Source organism: Schistocerca serialis, chromosome 2 (assembly GCF_023864345.2).
Source record: "Schistocerca serialis cubense isolate TAMUIC-IGC-003099 chromosome 2, iqSchSeri2.2, whole genome shotgun sequence".
NCBI classification, from domain to species: Eukaryota; Metazoa; Arthropoda; class Insecta; order Orthoptera; family Acrididae; genus Schistocerca; species Schistocerca serialis.
In genome coordinates, this window is record NC_064639.1 from 959,095,620 (window position 1) to 959,114,121 (window position 18,502).

Below are 18,502 nucleotides of genomic sequence, written 5' to 3' on the forward strand. Positions count from 1 at the left end.
GGGACCGAATACCTACCTGGAAAGACGCACGTGGAGAAGGAATACAGTGGACGTGAGTGTAGCGAGTCCAAAGATTTGCATATCAATACGATTATGCAAAATTACGAGTCCCCACATCATAACACTTAGGCTACGAAAACCATCACAATGTTAACGGGTGCATTTACCCTCATAAGGCGAGATCGTAACTTGTATTGTTTGGGAGCACATCCTTGCATTGCTATCGATGGTAATCACACACCCTCTGCAGAACCATTTCCCGCCTTTTGTTATTTCCAGTGGACCATCATGAATAGGAATGACTTCGGTGTAATTATTGTCTTCGAATAAAAGTGTCGTTTCTGTTCGTGTCATTGCCTATTATTTTGAGTTGCCTTCTGTACTATACTGTAGCAGTTCTTTCATTGTGTAATCCAAGTTTTACCGAGTTATGTTGGTTGGTAGTGGCACGTTATGCGAAAGTTACTTTCGTCCTTACGTTTTCCGCACCGGTGCACAAGAGATGCTATCTAATCAAAATAGTATCTCTTTTTCAGCGAAAGCCGAGCGTTCAACAAATCTTTGTAATTCATATATGAATGTTTGTATATTTTGAACTTTTCTATCACGATCGTATTTTAGCACTTGTCAATTTCATGAGAAATCACCACATTAAGCAAAGATGGAGGAGAAAAAGAGTTTTTCTCGATTCTGATGTGTTCTCTAAAAGTTGACTTACATTAATTTTCACCATCTTTATTGAGAAAGTGCTCACTAAAGCTGATCGTAAATGCCCTTCCTGACTGTCTATATAAAAACTACAGCCAGATATTACACAGAATTTTATAAACCGCAGATCTGAAGAACTTGTAGCCTTTTCAATGAGCAGGTTTGTGACATTATCGGCGGCAAAGGACACAGTTACATCAGGTTTTTTTTAAACAATTGAAATGCACGATATGGAGTGTCACCTAGAAATGGGCTTTTATTTCTTAATTTAAGGTCACTTTTATTGAGTCTAGAGGTATTCATATTACTATTAGTTTTATTTTTATAAAATTATTCTACGAGGCTTGCCTGATAACTGTTTTACCGCAATACATTTTAAATGCTGAAGTTCAATAGGGATAAGGAGGACTTTAAGCCGGCCGCTGTGGCCGAGCGGCTCTAGGCGCTTCAGTCTGGAACCGCGCGACTGCTACGGTCGTAGATTCCAATCCTGCCTCGGTCATGGATGTGTGTGATGTCCTTAGGTTAGTTAGGTTTAAGTAGTTCTAAGTTCTAGGAGACTGATGACCTCAGATGTTAAGTCCCATAGTGCTCAGAGCCATTTGAACCATTTTACCATCCATTAAACGCAGTTTCAAGCGTCGAAGCTAAGTTCGTTCGTTTGAATAATATGACATCACTGTGTTCTTTACCAGCAGCAATGTCACCAAACCGCTCGTTTTACACAATGAATAGCCTACAACTAAAAAATTTCTCAAGTCTGGGGTGCATAAAATTCAGTGCAATACATGTTCGAGTTTTTATATATATGGCAGACAGGAGGTTATTGAACAGCCGCTTTCGTAAGTACTTGCTCAACAAAAGCAGTAAAAATTCACGAAAATCAGCATTTGCATTAACATCTCAAAATGCTGGGAATTTTGAATGCAATTGACAAGGGCTATAGAACGAACTTCTTAGAAGAGCTCGGAACGTTTCATCATTCCTACCTAAATTGTAAAGATTAGCTGAACAATTAAATCTCAGTGAAAAAGTGATACCAATCTGACTGTATATCATTTTATATTTTGCGAAATGGTGAAAATCTGTTCGTTCCTGCTAGCACAAAAACTTGACTATGTGATTCATTTATTGCAAATTATCAGCCTGTGCTTACAATTGTCATATACAATGTGTACATTTTTCAACATTTCACAGCACTGCGTTTCTGTGAAAAAGATATTTCCATCTGCTAAATCTATAAGAAGTAAGTGTTTGTAATACACTTCTTATAATTTACAGTCATGTGTGGTCAAGTTGTAATGATTATTTATAATATACCATATTTAGTAGGCTCCTGAATATGACCGATTAATCTGTTGCAATCGGTAAAGCGAAATAAATTTTCTAAGTATGCAATTTGATTGAACATTATTCTGAAATATTTCTTTCTGTGTATGGTCCAAGATACATCGAGCTATGTAACTTGACAGTGACACATCATACTTTCGTCTTTAAGTTTTGGATACCAGTATATATACCGGGTGTCTCTCCTGTAGGTCGTCTGGCGAATTTTCTCGGATGTGTCGGCAGATGTTTGCACTTCGCTTTTGCAGCGTGTAGCTAGAGTCAGCTCAGGCAAGTCCTTCTCGTCACGTCTTTCACACGACGCCCAGCGTCTACGGAAAGCATCGGGTTGTTTCCCATTACAAGCAAAATAATTTTCAAAGAGGAATTTTACGTGCCCAATAGGTACAGCAGTCTCAAATTAGTATATTGCGTTATTCACTTCACTGATATGTTTTAATAGGAGAAGTAAATCACGAATAATAAGCAGCACTCCAGGAGCGACTGAGAAGCACTTCTGCAAGGCAGCAGCACTCACCGCGGGCCAGGGCGGTGCCTTTGCTGCTGGAATTCTTCGTGTTTTACAGTCCCTGTAAATACACATCGATATAGGACCATCGTAAGAGACTAATTTGGGACCACTCTGTAGAATGTCTAACATTCTGCGTGGTGTCTGTTTGTTCTATATGGTGTCTCCGTAGTCTCCCTACCACATTCGCGCAACGACGCTCTGAGCGTGGTTTTTGGGGAATTGACTAGTTTGAACCTGGGACCTGTTGCTGGTAAGAAGACGTCAGACCACACATGACATGTAGAATTCAGAAGAGTTCAGTGAGACTAGCAATGATATAACCAAATACTTAATGATTTCAGCGTCAGCTCCACTGCACTCCCTGTAAGAGAATCTTAATAGTAACTAAATTTAGTGGAAGGGGTTCAAGGCTCTCCTATTTTTAGTTAGCTGGTAAAATAACGTCGAAAAAGCAGTTAAGTTTACCATTCGAAATTTTATTCTACTCACAAAACCTTGTTTATAAATTGCACTATTGATAAAAGGAAATGTTTTAATACAGGATGGTAAAAACTAACTGCGTTCAACAAAAAATGTGAACGAATATTCCCTGAATGGGTTTCCAAGTTCTACAATGGATCGAAGGATGACCTATGCCATATCACATCTATAATCTAGGTTTAAATTAAGTTTCACAAAAGAGAAAACTATCAAAATGGTCTACAGTGACCCTCAACTATCTTTAATTACTTATCTAACTTGTCGTAAATTACAGTGTCTGATGTGGCTTCTCAATAACTATATAACAGAAAAATCATCGCGTTTCAGATTTTTACTTCAAGTGGCAAATGTGAACACCATGAGCTTTAATTGACGATCGAGACCAGTATTACGCAAAAAGGGGGTGTAACAGATGAGGCTTCTGCAGTTTTGAGTGAAGCTTTATGCGCTTTTATGCGGCATCGCATGCATTCATTACCTTGTCGGTGTTCGTCAGGGGTCGGCGGGCAGCACAGCTCCGCTCACCTCGCCGTCTCGGATGCAACTCTCTCCTAACTTCTCCTTACTACAATTTACCGAAGATGGTTTAAAAACACTATCTGGCTGTGTTTTCATCTGACCAATCAGGGTCTCAATGTTAAACTTAAGCTCTGGCTACAAAAATTCTGTCTATCCAATGAGAAACGTTATACTTTTCGTGGTGGGGCAATGTTTTTAAAGTTTGCAACGTAACAGAGACGCGAAAAAGTCTCACGCTAAAACTTGCAGCTGGGGTGGTCCTAGTGGTTATCTGGCGACGTGAGTGTCCAGTCCGTCCCTTATCGTAGGGCCTTCTAGCTTAACACGGTTCTGCTCTCGGCTTCTGTTCTCGTATCTCCTCTCAGAACTGCGTCTGTCTCACGGTGGGAAGGTATGACATGCATTTAGGCATTCTTGTGTTAGTCTGTGGTATTCCATTTGCTCACTCGTTACTCGTATTACTTTGGTTAATTTAATGTCACGATTTATTCGGAGCTATGTGACATACTACTGGATTTGCTTATCATGTCAGGGTTTTCATGGAAGGTGTTGGATTTGCCTGACGCTTTACAAATGGACACGTAAAATTCCTCTTTTAAAAATCATTCTTCTTATAACGGGAAACAAACCTACGCTTTCCATCGACACTGGGTGTCGCATGAAAGATGTGATGAGTAGTATTTGTCTGGGCTGACTCCAGCTAATATACTCGTTACATGATCAGCACCCCTACAAAATTTGTTATCGCTCTGTTACCATTCGTCGATGTAGTGAAATAGTTTTACGATATTCTTAACAAATGATCGCCAACGGCCTTGCCGCAGTGGTAACATCGGTTCCCGTCAGATCACCTAAGTTAAGCGCTTTCGGGTTGGGCTAGCACTTGAATGGGTGACCATCCGGTCCGCCGAGAGCTGTTGGCAAGCGGGGTGCACTCAGCCCTTGTGAGGCGAACTTGATTGAGAAGTAGCGGCTCCGGTCTCGGAAACTGACATACGGCCTGGAGAACGTTGTGCTGACCACATACCCGTCCATATCCACATCCAGTGACGCCTGTGGTCTGAGGATGACACGGTGGTCGGTCGGTAACCGTTGGGACTTCCAGAGCCTGTTTGGACGCAGTTTAGTTTAGTAACAGATGCTCGATCACCTGAACAAATACACCCACAGTGGACTTGGGAGGAAGCTCACAAGTTACTATGGATATACGTTCAAAGATGTTTCAACTAAGTTTTGCAGTTACGTCCCGCTATACTTGTGATAAACACGGAATATATCATTCCTCGGGACCTACGATTGTGGGTCGGATTATTTCGAGAAAAAGGTCTCGCTCTTTGCCTAATCCGAAAGCAATTTTCATCTTACTAGGCGACAAACATATCTCCTCTTACCTCGGCAGCGCCAGACTTCTAAAAATGGCTAACTATCTTCAATACTTGCATAATAAAAACCTTTTTTCCAAAATAATCTATTAGCGCTTACCCGGATGCTCGTCAAGATGCGCCTCTCGAACGACTCACTCGTCAGATATCAGTAAGGCCCATTCCACAGACGAATGGAAAAATTTGTCGAAACTGGCCGTGGGGAAGATTACTTTTGGGTATGGAGAAATGCAGGAACACTCGGAGCAGTACTATTCTCTTAGATGACAATAAGAAGAACGGTAACCTTAATTTATGAAAAGTAGACATTCAGAGAAAGTTTTTGACAACGTTGAATGAAACATGTTTTTTTGAAATTTTCAAAGTAGCAGGGATAAAATACAGGGACCGAAAGGTGAATTAACACCTTCACAGAAATCAGACTACAGTTACAAGTGTCACATGACTGAGAAGAAGTAACTGAGAAGTGAGTGAGCTGTAGCCTATCCACGATGTTATTTAACTCGTAAATTGAGCAGGCAGTAAACCAGAGAAAGGATGGAAGTTCGCAGGGAAGAAGTAGTAATTCATTCAGAGTGGGCAAGGGTTTGCAACATTAGTTGAACTGAACCGATAGTATTTTTTAAAGGAGATTATAAGACGAATGCCAACAGAAGTAAAACAGTGGTTGTGGAATGTAGTGAATTAAATCAAGCGACACCGAAGGAATTAGATTACGAAACGAATGACTAAAAGACGACTTTTGCTATTTGGGCGCGGAGCTAAGTGACGATGCAAGAGCGGGTTGAAATGCAGACTGGCTAGAGCGAGAGCAAAATTTCTGAATAAGAGGAATTCTTTAACATCTAAAACAAACTTCAGTGTTAGCAAGCGCTTTTCTGGAGGTATTTGTATGGCGTGTAGGCTTGTATAGAAGTGAATCGTGGACGTTTGCAAGCAGATCAGGCAAGGAGAGACTAGAAACTTTTCAAATGTGGTGCCATACAAGATTGTTAGATGGAGAGCTCAACAGATCGGATAACTAATGAAGAGGTACTAAATCGAATTGGGAAAAAGAAAAACAAATTTATGACACAATTGACTGAAAGAAAGGATCGATTGATGCGACGCATCCCGAGTTATTAATGAATACTCAGTTTAGTAGAGGGGACTAGTGGGGGAGGGAAGGGAGGAGGTGGTAAGAAATACAGAGGGGCACCTCGGCATGAACACAGAATGCGGGCTCATACGGATGTTTGTTGTTGTTGTGGTCTTCAGTCCTGAGACTGGTTTGATGCAGCTCTCCATACTACTCTATCCTATGCAAGCTTCTTCATCTACCAGTACCTACTGCAGCCTACATCCTTCTGAATCTGCTTAGTGTATTCTTCTCTTGGTCTCCCTCTACAATTTTTACCCTCCACGCTGCCCTCCAGTACTAAATTGGTGCCGGCCGCGGTGGTCTAGCGGTTCTAGGCGCTCAGTCCGGAACCGCGCAACTGCTACGGTCGCAGGTTCGAATCCTGCCTCGGGCATGGATGTGTGTGATGTCCTTAGGTTAGTTAGGTTTAAGTAGTTCTAGGTTCTAGGGGACTGATGACCACAGATGTTAAGTCCCATAGTGCTCAGAACCATTTGAACCATTTGAACTAAATTGGTGATCCCTTGATGCCTCAGAACATGTCCTGCCAACCGATCCGTTCTTCTAGTCAAGTTGTGCTACAAACTCCTCTTCTCCCCAATTCTATTCAATACCTCCTCATTAGTTATGTGATCTACCCATCTATTCTTCAGGATTCTTCTGTAGCACCACAGTTCGAAAGCTTCTATTCTCTTCTTGTCTAAACGATTTATTGTCCATGTTTCACTTCCATACATGGCTACACTCCACACAAATACTTTCTGAAACGGCTTCCTGACTTTTAAATCTATACTCGATGTTAACAAATTTCTCTTCTTCAGAAACGCGTCCCTCGTCATTGCCAGTCTACATTTGATATCCTCTCTACTTCGACCATCATCAGTTATTTTGCTCCCCAAATAGCAAAACTCCTTTACTACTTTGTCTCATTTCCTAATCTAATTCCCTCAGCATCACCCGATTTAGTTCGACTACATTCCATTATCCTCGTTTTGCCTTTGTTGATGTTCATCTTATGCCCTCCTTTCAAGACACTGTCCATTTCGTTCAACTGCTCTTCCAAGTCCTTTGCTGTCTCTGACAGAATTACAATGTCATCGGCGAATAAGTATGTAGGTTGTAGTAATTCAGGGATGAAGAGGCTTGCACAAGATCTGCCATCAAATCAGACTTCGGACTGAAGGCCACAACAGAATCACAGATTTGGGAGTGGAAGAGAGTTAAAGTTTTCATTTTCTCTGACTCGGCAGTCGTCTTGTTATCTGCGTCTGGGCTATCACCATACCTGTATTTTCAGCCGGTGCTCTTTCGAGTGTCAGCGAGGCAGCGAGTCTGTTGGCGAGCCGGCAGTATAAAGAAGAGAGAGGGGACGGCGCCTGGCTGTGGCTCAGCGGAAGCCGTAAATCTGCGGACCACATAAGAGGAGGACGCTGTCCGGGCAGATAGCGCCTTCCACGCATTCTCGTCACGACCTCAGCGACCGCCCAACGCTGCGAGCTGTGTCGCCAGCAGGTGACCTATGGCGTCACGGCGCACAGTAGCGCAGGCGAGGTGTCGGACCAACGTGCGAGGGGGAATCGGGACAATATAAGGAGCTCATTCAGTTACACAGCATATTAAGCAGTACCGCAACAGGGTCTGTCAAATTAAGTGTTCCACCACAAACGACACGTCACACTTTGTTAAACTTTTTACGGTATTATACAGGGTGAGAAAAATTCCGCACTCGGATTTCGCAGCGTGATTTCTCACATACTACCAATAAAAAAACGTCTGTCCCAAAATTTCTGCTGCCCATATTTCAGGCAGTAAATACACGTTAAAGATAAGAAATTTGGCAACGCTGTAACGACACGCACGGTAACTATGAGCAAACAGAGCACTGTTGTGCATCTGGTGCAGCAGATAACGTTTTGGCATAGTATGCAGGAGGTAAAGGGTTCAGTTCTTGGTCGAGACTTATTTGATTTTATTTACTAAAAATAGTCTGCGTGGTACGATATCTGGCGTTTTATTCGTCAAACAGCGATTAGAGTGGGTCTTCTACAAAACATCCGCAGTTACGTTCTACAAACACAGAATTGGAAGTACAATCGTTTTCATTGGTCAGCTTTTAAAGAAGCATTTTGCACGTCGTGGACGCGTATTGTTTCGCACTACTGCATTTACTAGATTCCAAACATATTTGTTGTGTACCGTCCCCCAACGATCTAATGGTTCAAATGGCTCTGAGCACTATGGGACTTAACATGTGAGGTCATCAGTCGCCTAGACCTTAGAACTACTTAAACCTAACTAACCTAAGGACATCACACACATCCATGTCCGAGGCAGGATTCGAACCTACGACCGTAGCGGTCGCGCGGTTCCCCCAACGGTCCCATCGATTAATATCAACTACTATTCTTGCCACATTTAGGTCCATTACTTTTCGTTAGGGCCTTATGTTACCAGCAATGTGTTTTGCAAACCAGTATCGATAGCTTACCATACTACTGTCCCGATGATGTCGCCAAGCAACTGCTACTTATGTAGGCACACGCGAGGCCAAGACTAACGTTAGAAGATGGAAAGGCAAAACTACATTTACAAGATGTCCGTCTACAGAAAGCTCTGAGTCATTAGTAGAATACACTCTTCGAAATTCAGAAGGTGATTGTTGTTATTGTTGTTGCTGCACCTTTCACTCCGACGACTGGCTTTATGCAGCTCCCCACGACATTCTGTCCTACGCAGGCCTCTTCACATCAGCATACCTACTGCAACCAACATCCATTAGAGGTGTTTACTTTATCTACCCCTTGCTCGTTCTTTAAAATGTTTCCCCCCCTGCACTTCCCTCCAATACCATATCGATAATTACTCGGTGCCTCAGAATGGGCATCTGATCCCTTCATTTAGTCAAGTTGTGCCGTAAACTACTTTTCTCCCCAGTTCAATTCATTACATCCTCGTTAGTTCACGATCTATTCACCTCATATTCAGCATTCTTCAATACACCACCTTACAAAAACTTCACTTGTGCTCTTGTCTGTATTGTCAAAGTTTTATGGCCTAATTTAATTGCACTGCGTTGCATTTCCCTTGTTTTACTTTATTTGATATCCATCTTATAACCTCTTTTCAAGATACCTCTCATTCCGTTCAACTACTCTTCCTACCCCCTTGCTGTGTCTGACGGAATTATATCATCGTCAAAACTCAGTGTTTTTATTCCTTCTCTCCGAACTTTAATTCCCTTCCCTAACTACTTCTTCGTTTCATTTACTTTTTGCTTTTAATACACGGACTGAGTAACATCGGGGATAGTCTACAGCCTGTCTCACTCCCTTCTCAAACAGGGATTCCTTTCCATGCTCCCGACTCTTGTAAGTGCCGTCTGGCTTCTGTATAAGCGGTATACAAACGTCCGCTCTCTGTGTTTTATCACTGATATATTCAGAATTTCAATGAGAGTATTCCAGTCAGCATTATCAAAACCTTTCTCTAAACTGGAGAAGATAAATGTCTTTGCCAAGATCGCTAATTATAACCTTTGTTTTCGATAACCGATTTCGGTAATCAGTGTTACCATTTTCAGACCTTAAAAGACACATTATAGCATACTTCTTAAAATAGCAGTAAGAGTACTCTTTCTCATGAGTTGGCAGGCCCGTAGCTGAATAAAAGACTAATGCATCGGCGTGTGAGAGTTAAAAGTCAACTGGTACACCTGACTAATGTCGTGTAGCCCCCCCCCCCCCCCCCCCGAACACGCAAATGTGCTGCAACACGACGTGGCATGGACTCGACTTATGCCTGAAGTAGTGCTGGAGGGAAGTGACAACATGAATCTTGCAGGGCTCTCCATAAATCCATAAGAGTACCATTGGTTGCAGATCTCTTCTTAACAGCACGTTGCAAGGCATTCCAGATATGCTCAATAATATTCGTGTGTGAGCAGTTTAGTGGCCAGCGGAAGAGTTTGAACTCAAAAGAGTGTTCCTGGAGCCACTCTGTGGCAATTCCGGACGTATGGGGTGTCGCATTGTCCTGCTGGAATTGCCGCAGTCCTTAGGAATGCACAATGGACATGAATGGATGCAGGTGAACAGACAGGATGCTTACATACGTATCACTTATCAGAGTCGTATCTAGATGTATCAGGCGTTCCATATCACTCCAACTGCACACGCCGCACACCATTATAGAGCCTCCACCAGCTTTAACAGTCCCCTGCTGATACGCAGGGTCTATGGATTCATGAGGTTATCTCCATAGCTGTACACGTCCATCCACTCCATACAATATGAAACGAGACTCGACCAACTAGGCATGTTTCCAGTCACCAGCAATCCAATGTCGGTGTTGATGGGCCCAGTCGAGGCGTTAAACTTGGAGTGGTACAGTCATCAAGGGTTCACGAGTAGCTCTTTGACTCTGAAAGCCCTCATCGATGATGTTTCATTGAATGGTTCGTGCGCTGACTACTGTTAATGGCCCAGCACTGAAATCTGCAACAATTTGCGGCAGGGTTGCACTTTTGTCACGTTGAACGATTCTCTACAGTCGTCGTTTCTCCTGTTCTTGCAGGATCTTTTTCCGGCCGCAGCGATGACAGAAATTTTATATTTTACCGGATTCCTGATATTGACGGTACACTCGTGAAATTGTCATAGGGGAAAATCGGTGCTTCATCGCTACCTAGGAGGTGCTGTGACCCATCGCTCGTGCGCCGACTATAGCACCACGTCCAGACTCACTCCAATCTTGATAACCTACCATTGCAGTAGCAGTAACCGATCTAACAATGCGCCAGACACATGTTGTCTTGTATAGGCGTTGCCGACTGCAGCGCGGTATTCTGCCTGTTTACATATTTCTGTATTTGAATACCCATGTGTATGCCAGTTTCTTTGGTGCTTCATTGTATATACCAGGTTGTTCACCACATATGTCTGTCTTACGCCACTCACAGCAGAGTACATCAATGGAGCCAGGGTGCCGCTGTGTAGACAGATGTACAAGCATGTGGTGAATAACTGTATGTTATCGTAGACCGCCCCTTGCGACTCAAAATAAGTAATTTAAACCTTTATCTAAGACAGCAAAGGACCTGAAAGAGCAGGTGAACGGAACAGACAGCGCCTTGAGAAGAGGATATAATATGGGCTTTCACAAAAGCAAAGCGAGAATAATGGAATGTAGTCGAATTAAATCAGGTGATGCTGAGGGAATTAGATTAGGAAATGAGACACTTAAAGCAGTGAATGAGTTTTGCTATTTGTGGAACAAAATAACTAATGACGGTCGACGTAGAGACGATATGAAATGTAGACTGGCAATGGCAAGGATAGCGTTTCTGAAGAAGAGAAAGTTGTTAATATCGAGCTTAGATTATTATGTCAGAATGTCATTTGTGAAAGTATTTGTATGGAAGTGAAACATGGACGAAAAATAGTTTGGACAAGAAGATAATAGAAGCTTTCGAAATGTGGTGTTACAGAAGAATTCTGAAGATCTATGGGTAGATCACGTAACTAATGAGGAGGTACTAAATAGAATTGGGGAGAAGAGGAATTTCTGGCACAAGTGACTAGACGAAGAAATCGGTTGGTGGGACTTGTTCCGAAGCATCAAGGGATCGCCAATTTAGTATTGGATGGGAGCGTGGAGGGTAAAAATCGTAGAGGGAGACCAAGAGATGAATACACTACGCAGATTCAGAAGGATGTTTGTTGCAGAAGGTACTTGGAGATGAAGAAGCTTGCACAGGATAGAGCAGCATGGAGAGCTGCATCAAATCAGTCTCTCCACTGAAGGCCACAGCAACAACAATCTAATTCTACAAATGGTATAAACGTAGGTGTCCCTTTCGTTAAGCTATCTTGTAAGAGAAGTCGTAGGGACAGTACTGCGTCGCGTGTTCATCGGAACTCAAACTGTTCTTTCTCGATGCCGACTGTGACTGGTTTTCACAACCTTCCGTAAACACTCTGTGTCGGTGTTTTACAACCATGACTTACTAAACAGATTTTTCGGTAATATTTACACCCGTCAGCATCTAATTTGTTTTGAATTGAAATTATAGCCTTCTCTATGATGTCTAATGATATTTTGTCTATTTTCACATCTTCAGATCCACGTAATTGCTCCAACAACATGTCATGCCTGTATCAGAACCAAAGATGAGGAAAAACATTTCATTCGTGGAGGTCGGCATTATGAGGGCTGAGGCTGTTGGTAAATACAAATGAAAGTTATCTGCGTCAGTCAAATGGTTCAAGTGGCTCTGAGCACTATCATCAGTCCCCTAGAGCTTAGAACTACTTAAACCTAACTGACCTAAGGACATCACATACATCCATGTCCGAGGCAGAAATCGAATCTGCGACCGTAGCAGTCACGCGGTTCCTGACTGAAGCGCCTAGAACCACCCGGCCACCGCGGCCGGCCTGCGTCAGTCCACTGTTTATTTTGCCACTACGCCTTTCGATGGTTCACACCATCATCTTCAGGCACAGAATTGTTTATTTACGTGGCTGCTGTTGGTGAAGAATACAGCAGACCAACGGTAGAATAGGTTATGTTGCATCTTTTGACGGACGGAATAGTCCTAAAAAGTCCACATACTGGTGCCCGTTGTATGTCCTTACCACTGCACATTACTTTTATATCGTCACTTCAGGGATGTTGTATATGTTACAACAATCCTCCACCTGAAGAATATCGCGTGAGTCATCGGAACGCGTAGTGGTAAAATAAATAAGTGGCTGATGCAGCAAACTGTTTTATTTGTACACTCGTGAGAACAGTGTAGTATTCTGATGAGTGGTTCTGATACAGACACGACGGATTGCTGACACAAGTACACAGACCTGAAGATTATCCAGGGAGATAGAAAATAGTCGTACTGTAAAAAAGTGTGCAACTAGGAGTTAAAAACAAATAATTTATGAAAATTACTTTAAACAGCAATACTATTGCTGTTCTCTCGGGACGAATATATCGGCTATACTGACTGAAGAGACCACTAGAGAAAAGAAAAGCGTATGTATAATTCAAGAGCTCAGATGACAAGTCAGTACTCAGAAAAGCAGTGAAAGGTGAAAGGAGAAAGATATATACATAGTGGGGTGCTACGAGGAGCATGAACTTGAAGACACTCACATATCTTGCAACGCCAGGTGGAATATTTTTGTATTGACTGGTTCTCTCAAAGATCACAGTAATCCCAAGGAATGTCGTTTACCCAAGAGACCTTTTCTCGAATAAGATCTTTCAGTGCTCAGTTAAATTCTTCTCGTGGTATGACGTCTGCCATCTCTCCTTCATCTACTTTCTGTTCCCTTTCTATTATATTGCCTTCACGTTTTTCTGATCCTCCTGACAAGTTCATCCCATAACTGTTCAATGGGATTTAAGTCAGGTGACCAACGTCTCCAAATCATGTTTTTCAGTTATAGACATTTCTGTTTTCTGTTGGCATACCCTCTTCAAAATTTAGAATCATGTCTGGGACCGAGCGAGGTGGCGCAGTGGTTAGCACACTGGACTCGCATTCGGAAGGACGACGGTTCAATCCCGCGTCCGGCCATCCTGATTTAGGTTTTCCGTGATTTCCCTAGATCACTTCAGGCAAATGCCGGGATGGTTCCTTCGAAAGGGCACGGCCGATTTCCTTTCCCATCCTTCCCTAATCAGAGCTTGTGCTCCGTCTCTAATGACCTCGTTGTCGACGGGACGTTAAACACTAATCTCCTCCTCCTCCATGTCTGGGATCTGCGCAGAACAAACCCACGAACAATAAGTCACTTGCCAGATGGAACTGCATTGTTGATCACTATCCTGTAATATCCTTCCTTCTTCAATCATCTTTTAATTCTTACTAAATCACCGACCTTATCACATGAAAAACATTCCCACACAATGATGGACCTTCCATCATGCTTGATCACTGGCTTCACACATTGACTCTTCGTACTTCTTCACTGAACTCGACGAATAAACATTCCAAGATGGCATCCAGATATTTCGGACATGGATTCATCCGTCAATAACACCTTGGACCATTGCACTAAGCGACTGTTATATTGACTCCGGTTTTTTAACTGCAGTGCTAACGGCAATCTTTTCGCCTAATTTTGTTTGCGTGGAAAATGTATTTGGCCGCTGTGCTCCACTTTAAACCTTGTTACGGAGATGGCGTTGCACTGCTGAGACACAGACTGAAGCTGCTCGTGCACTATTTACTTCGTCACAATTTTCAGGTGCAGTACGAGGCGTCTGACATTTACTCTGCACACATATGAACTGATCTTCCCTACATATTACTCATGGTCTTCCAGAACGCGAAACACTTGAATTGGCACGAGTTTGTTTGAACCAGTGCAGTGTATACACCACTGTAGTCGGGGCTATCCAATCTTCTTTTGCGCGTGTCCCACTACAATAGCTTTCCTGCTGCACAGATATAATTAAAGTACGTTTTTCAATTCCAATCTCCTGCTTCCGTCCCATAAGGAGGTAATATGGTGTGACCTTGGTTGGATCTACAAATACACTCCTGGAAATTGAAATAAGAACACCGTGAATTCATTGTCCCAGGAAGGGGAAACTTTATTGACACATTCCTGGGGTCAGATACATCACATGATCACACTGACAGAACCACAGGCACATAGACACAGGCAACAGAGCATGCACAATGTCGGCACTAGTACAGTGTATATCCACCTTTCGCAGCAATGCAGGCTGCTATTCTCCCACGGAGACGATCGTAGAGATGCTGGATGTAGTCCTGTGGAACGGCTTGCCATGCCATTTCCACCTGGCGCCTCAGTTGGACCAGCGTTCGTGCTGGACGTGCAGACCGCGTGAGACGACGCTTCATCCAGTCCCAAACATGCTCACTGGGGGACAGATCCGGAGATCTTGCTGGCCAGGGTAGTTGACTTACACCTTCTAGAGCACGTTGGGTGGCACGGGATACATGCGGACGTGCATTGTCCTGTTGGAACAGCAAGTTCCCTTGCCGGTCTAGGAATGGTAGAACGATGGGTTCGATGACGGTTTGGATGTACCGTGCACTATTCAGTGTCCCCTCGACGATCACCAGTGGTGTACGGCCAGTGTAGGAGATCGCTCCCCACACCATGATGCCGGGTGTTGGCCCTGTGTGCCTCGGTCGTATGCAGTCCTGATTGTGGCGCTCACCTGCACGGCGCCAAACACGCATACGACCATCATTGGCACCAAGGCAGAAGCGACTCTGATCGCTGAAGACGACACGTCTCCATTCGTCCCTCCATTCACGCCTGTCGCGACACCACTGGAGGCGGGCTGCACGATGTTGGGGCGTGAGCGGAAGACGGCCTAACGGTGTGCGGGACCGTAGCCCAGCTTCATGGAGACGGTTGCGAATGGTCCTCGCCGATACCCCAGGAGCAACAGTGTCCCTGGGAAGTGGCGGTGCGGTCCCCTACGGCACTGCGTAGGATCCTACGGTCTTGGCGTGCATCCGTGCGTCGCTGCGGTCCGGTCCCAGGTCGACGGGCACGTGCACCTTCCGCCGACCACTGGCGACAACATCGATGTACTGTGGAGACCTCACGCCCCACGTTTGAGCAATTCGGCGGTACGTCCACCCGGCCTCCCGCATGCCCACTATACGCCCTCGCTCAAAGTCCGTCAACTGCACATACGGTTCACGTCCACGCTGTCGCGGCATGCTACCAGTGTTAAAGACTACGATGGAGCTCCGTATGCCACGGCAAACTGGCTGACACTGACGGCGGCGGTGCACAAATGCTGCGCAGCTAGCGCCATTCGACGGCCAACACCGCGGTTCCTGGTGTGTCCGCTGTGCCGTGCGTGTGATCATTGCTTGTACAGCCCTCTCGCAGTGTCCGGAGCAAGTATGGTGGGTCTGACACACCGGTGTCAATGCGTTCTTTTTTCCATTTCCAGGAGTGTACATTGCTAAGTGTACACAATTTACTGTAAACTAATGCGAACTAGTATTCAATTAACTGTGGATGAAGCCCGACCAACAGGGAATTACATGCATTGAGCGAAAATAAAACTACATTGTGAATAGCTAGCTTATAGCCGAAATCTAGATCTGCGCAATAAAATTTAAAAAGGACGACTGATCGCTCCAATCTATAATTTACAAGTCAATATAACAGTCACTGAGTGCAACAGTTTTTTGAATGGGAGGTAACCTGATAATGCGAACTAATTGCCACACAGACAGCCGAAGGGATGAGGGCTTTCTTATTACGAATCGCCCAAGCCCTTTGACTTCCAACTTCATTTCAAAGACATTAATGTTACGATTGTTTTAATTAATTTCTTTGAAGTAGCAATATGAAAAGAATATTTCCCACCGCTTCGTTTTTCAAGGGGGTTCGGGGGTAGGAAATACAGGATTATTCATAAGTACCTCCAGGGTTTCGGAAGTCGACTCCGCAAAACCTACAAGAAATACTGAAAACAGGCACACGTCAGTTGACAGGGGATCTTTCAAAGTTTGTAACTGACACTACAGGCGCTCAATATGGACTTTGTTTCTGATGTGGCAAGCGCCAGTTCAAGGGTGCAAACTTTTGACACGGTGTGAAAGGGAAGGCGCGAAGGTAGCCCGCATTTTGAATCTGATAATTGGGTTGCCTATGTGTAAGCGCGAACGCGGTTTAAAAATTAATCAACAGTTGCAATCTGTAATCATAAGAATATTACCAACCATTAGGGGGCTTCCCTTGAGCAGACTGACAATGGTACGCAGAAATAACATGCAACAAATTCCAGTTGGTTCTCCAGTAACCTATCGTGAGACTCACAGGTTCAGCGGGTCAGTCAGCAGGTTAGGTAAACGCAGGTCATTGTTGTTTTGGATACTCATCACCGCTCCTCTAAGCGAACAACCAGTCAAATACCGAACAGACACTCTTATTCTTTACATGTTTAAAATGGTTCAAATGGCTCTGAGCACTATGGGACTTAACTGCTGAGGTCATCAGTCCCCTAGAACTTAGAACTACTTAAACCTAACTAACCTAAGGACATCACACACGTCTATGCCCGAGGCAGGATTTGAACCTGCGACCGTAGCGATCGTTTACATGTTTACACTTGTTTTATTATCAGAATGGAGAAATGACAGAATACCCGAAACGAAATCTGTCTTTTAATCACAACGTCACAGTTGTGATAGCTGATGACCGGTATCGTGCCTCAGGAGATATGACGTCATAAAGATTGAGATGCATGGGAAACAGGCTTAAATAAAACTTCGATTTTTTTTAAATCCTGAGATGGGGAGGTTTACTGGTGCGTGTATGCATGTAGGCTTACCCTCCTGAGTGGCGTGAGGCGGACATCGCCGGCGGCGACTGCTGGGGGCGGTGTGGCTGGGGGCGGAGGCACAGCCAGCAGCCGCTGGGAGGTGATCTTGCGCACCGCCTTCACCCACAGCTGGCGGCGAGAGCTGCCTCCGTTCAGCGCCCTGAAACACCGCAACATAGTTTCTCATTGGGCGCCCTGCCATACGGAAGCAACTTATGATCAGCAACAGTTGCCTCGCAAGAAAAACAAAATACAGTTATTATACCACTTTTTGGCTATGTGCCCTCAACACCCATTAAAGTGTGCGTTAAGTAGTGTTACACGAGAACCAGAAGTCACACGGTAACAGTACCATTCAAATGAAATAAATGCCTACAATAGGTAACATGTGGAAATTTTGAGAGGAAGGGGATTAATCAATGAATTCAGAGGACAAGAGGTGAATAAGAAGCTACGAGGGAAGTTACATTCGAAATAAAGTGGGCCGGGTGTTCAAGGCTTACAATCATGTGTGCGTGATATGTAAACTAATCATACAATACGACATTTCATTTAAGCTTCAGTAACTTTCTTGGCGGATATTCCAGAATGGCCCTAACTAAAATGAAGGAGCCACGATTGTGAGTGCGAAAGGAAATACATCAATGTTCAAAACTTTGATAAAACTTAACTATAATTACAAATGCCCCTCTTTCATTTTTTTGGGTCTTCAGTCCGCTGACTGGCTCCACGCGGCCCGCCACCATTTCTTACCCTCTGTGCCTGTGCTAGTTTTGTGTCCCTCCTTGCTTCCACCGTCAAGTGTTATTTTGCTTCCAGGTTAGTAGAATTCTTTAACTGCACTTACCACGGGGCCCCGAATATTCATGTTAAGCTTATCACCACCTTCATTTCTACTCCTCGTCATTACTATCGCCTTTCTCCGATTTACTCTCATTCCATATTCTGCACTCATTAGACTTTTCATTCATTCGACAGCTCCTGTAATTCTTCCACACTTTTCTATGAGAATAGCAATTTCATTCGCGAACCTTATCATTGATATTCTTTTACGGTGGAATTTAATCACACTCCTGACCCTACCTTTCAATTTCGTCATTATTTTTC

The 18,502-nt window shown here is 43.9% G+C and overlaps 1 protein-coding gene across 1 annotated transcript in view; it reads right to left on the minus strand.

Annotated features, from left to right (window-relative positions):
- Nucleotides 1-17,549, minus strand: part of LOC126458343 (adenylyl cyclase 78C-like) — a 788,789-nt gene extending 771,240 nt beyond the window's left edge. Inside the window, exon 1 of the mRNA XM_050095308.1 lies at nucleotides 17,405-17,549. The gene's annotated coding sequence lies outside the window, so the exon portion shown is untranslated. The remainder of the gene's footprint in view (nucleotides 1-17,404) is intronic.
- Nucleotides 17,550-18,502: the final 953 nt, after the last annotated feature.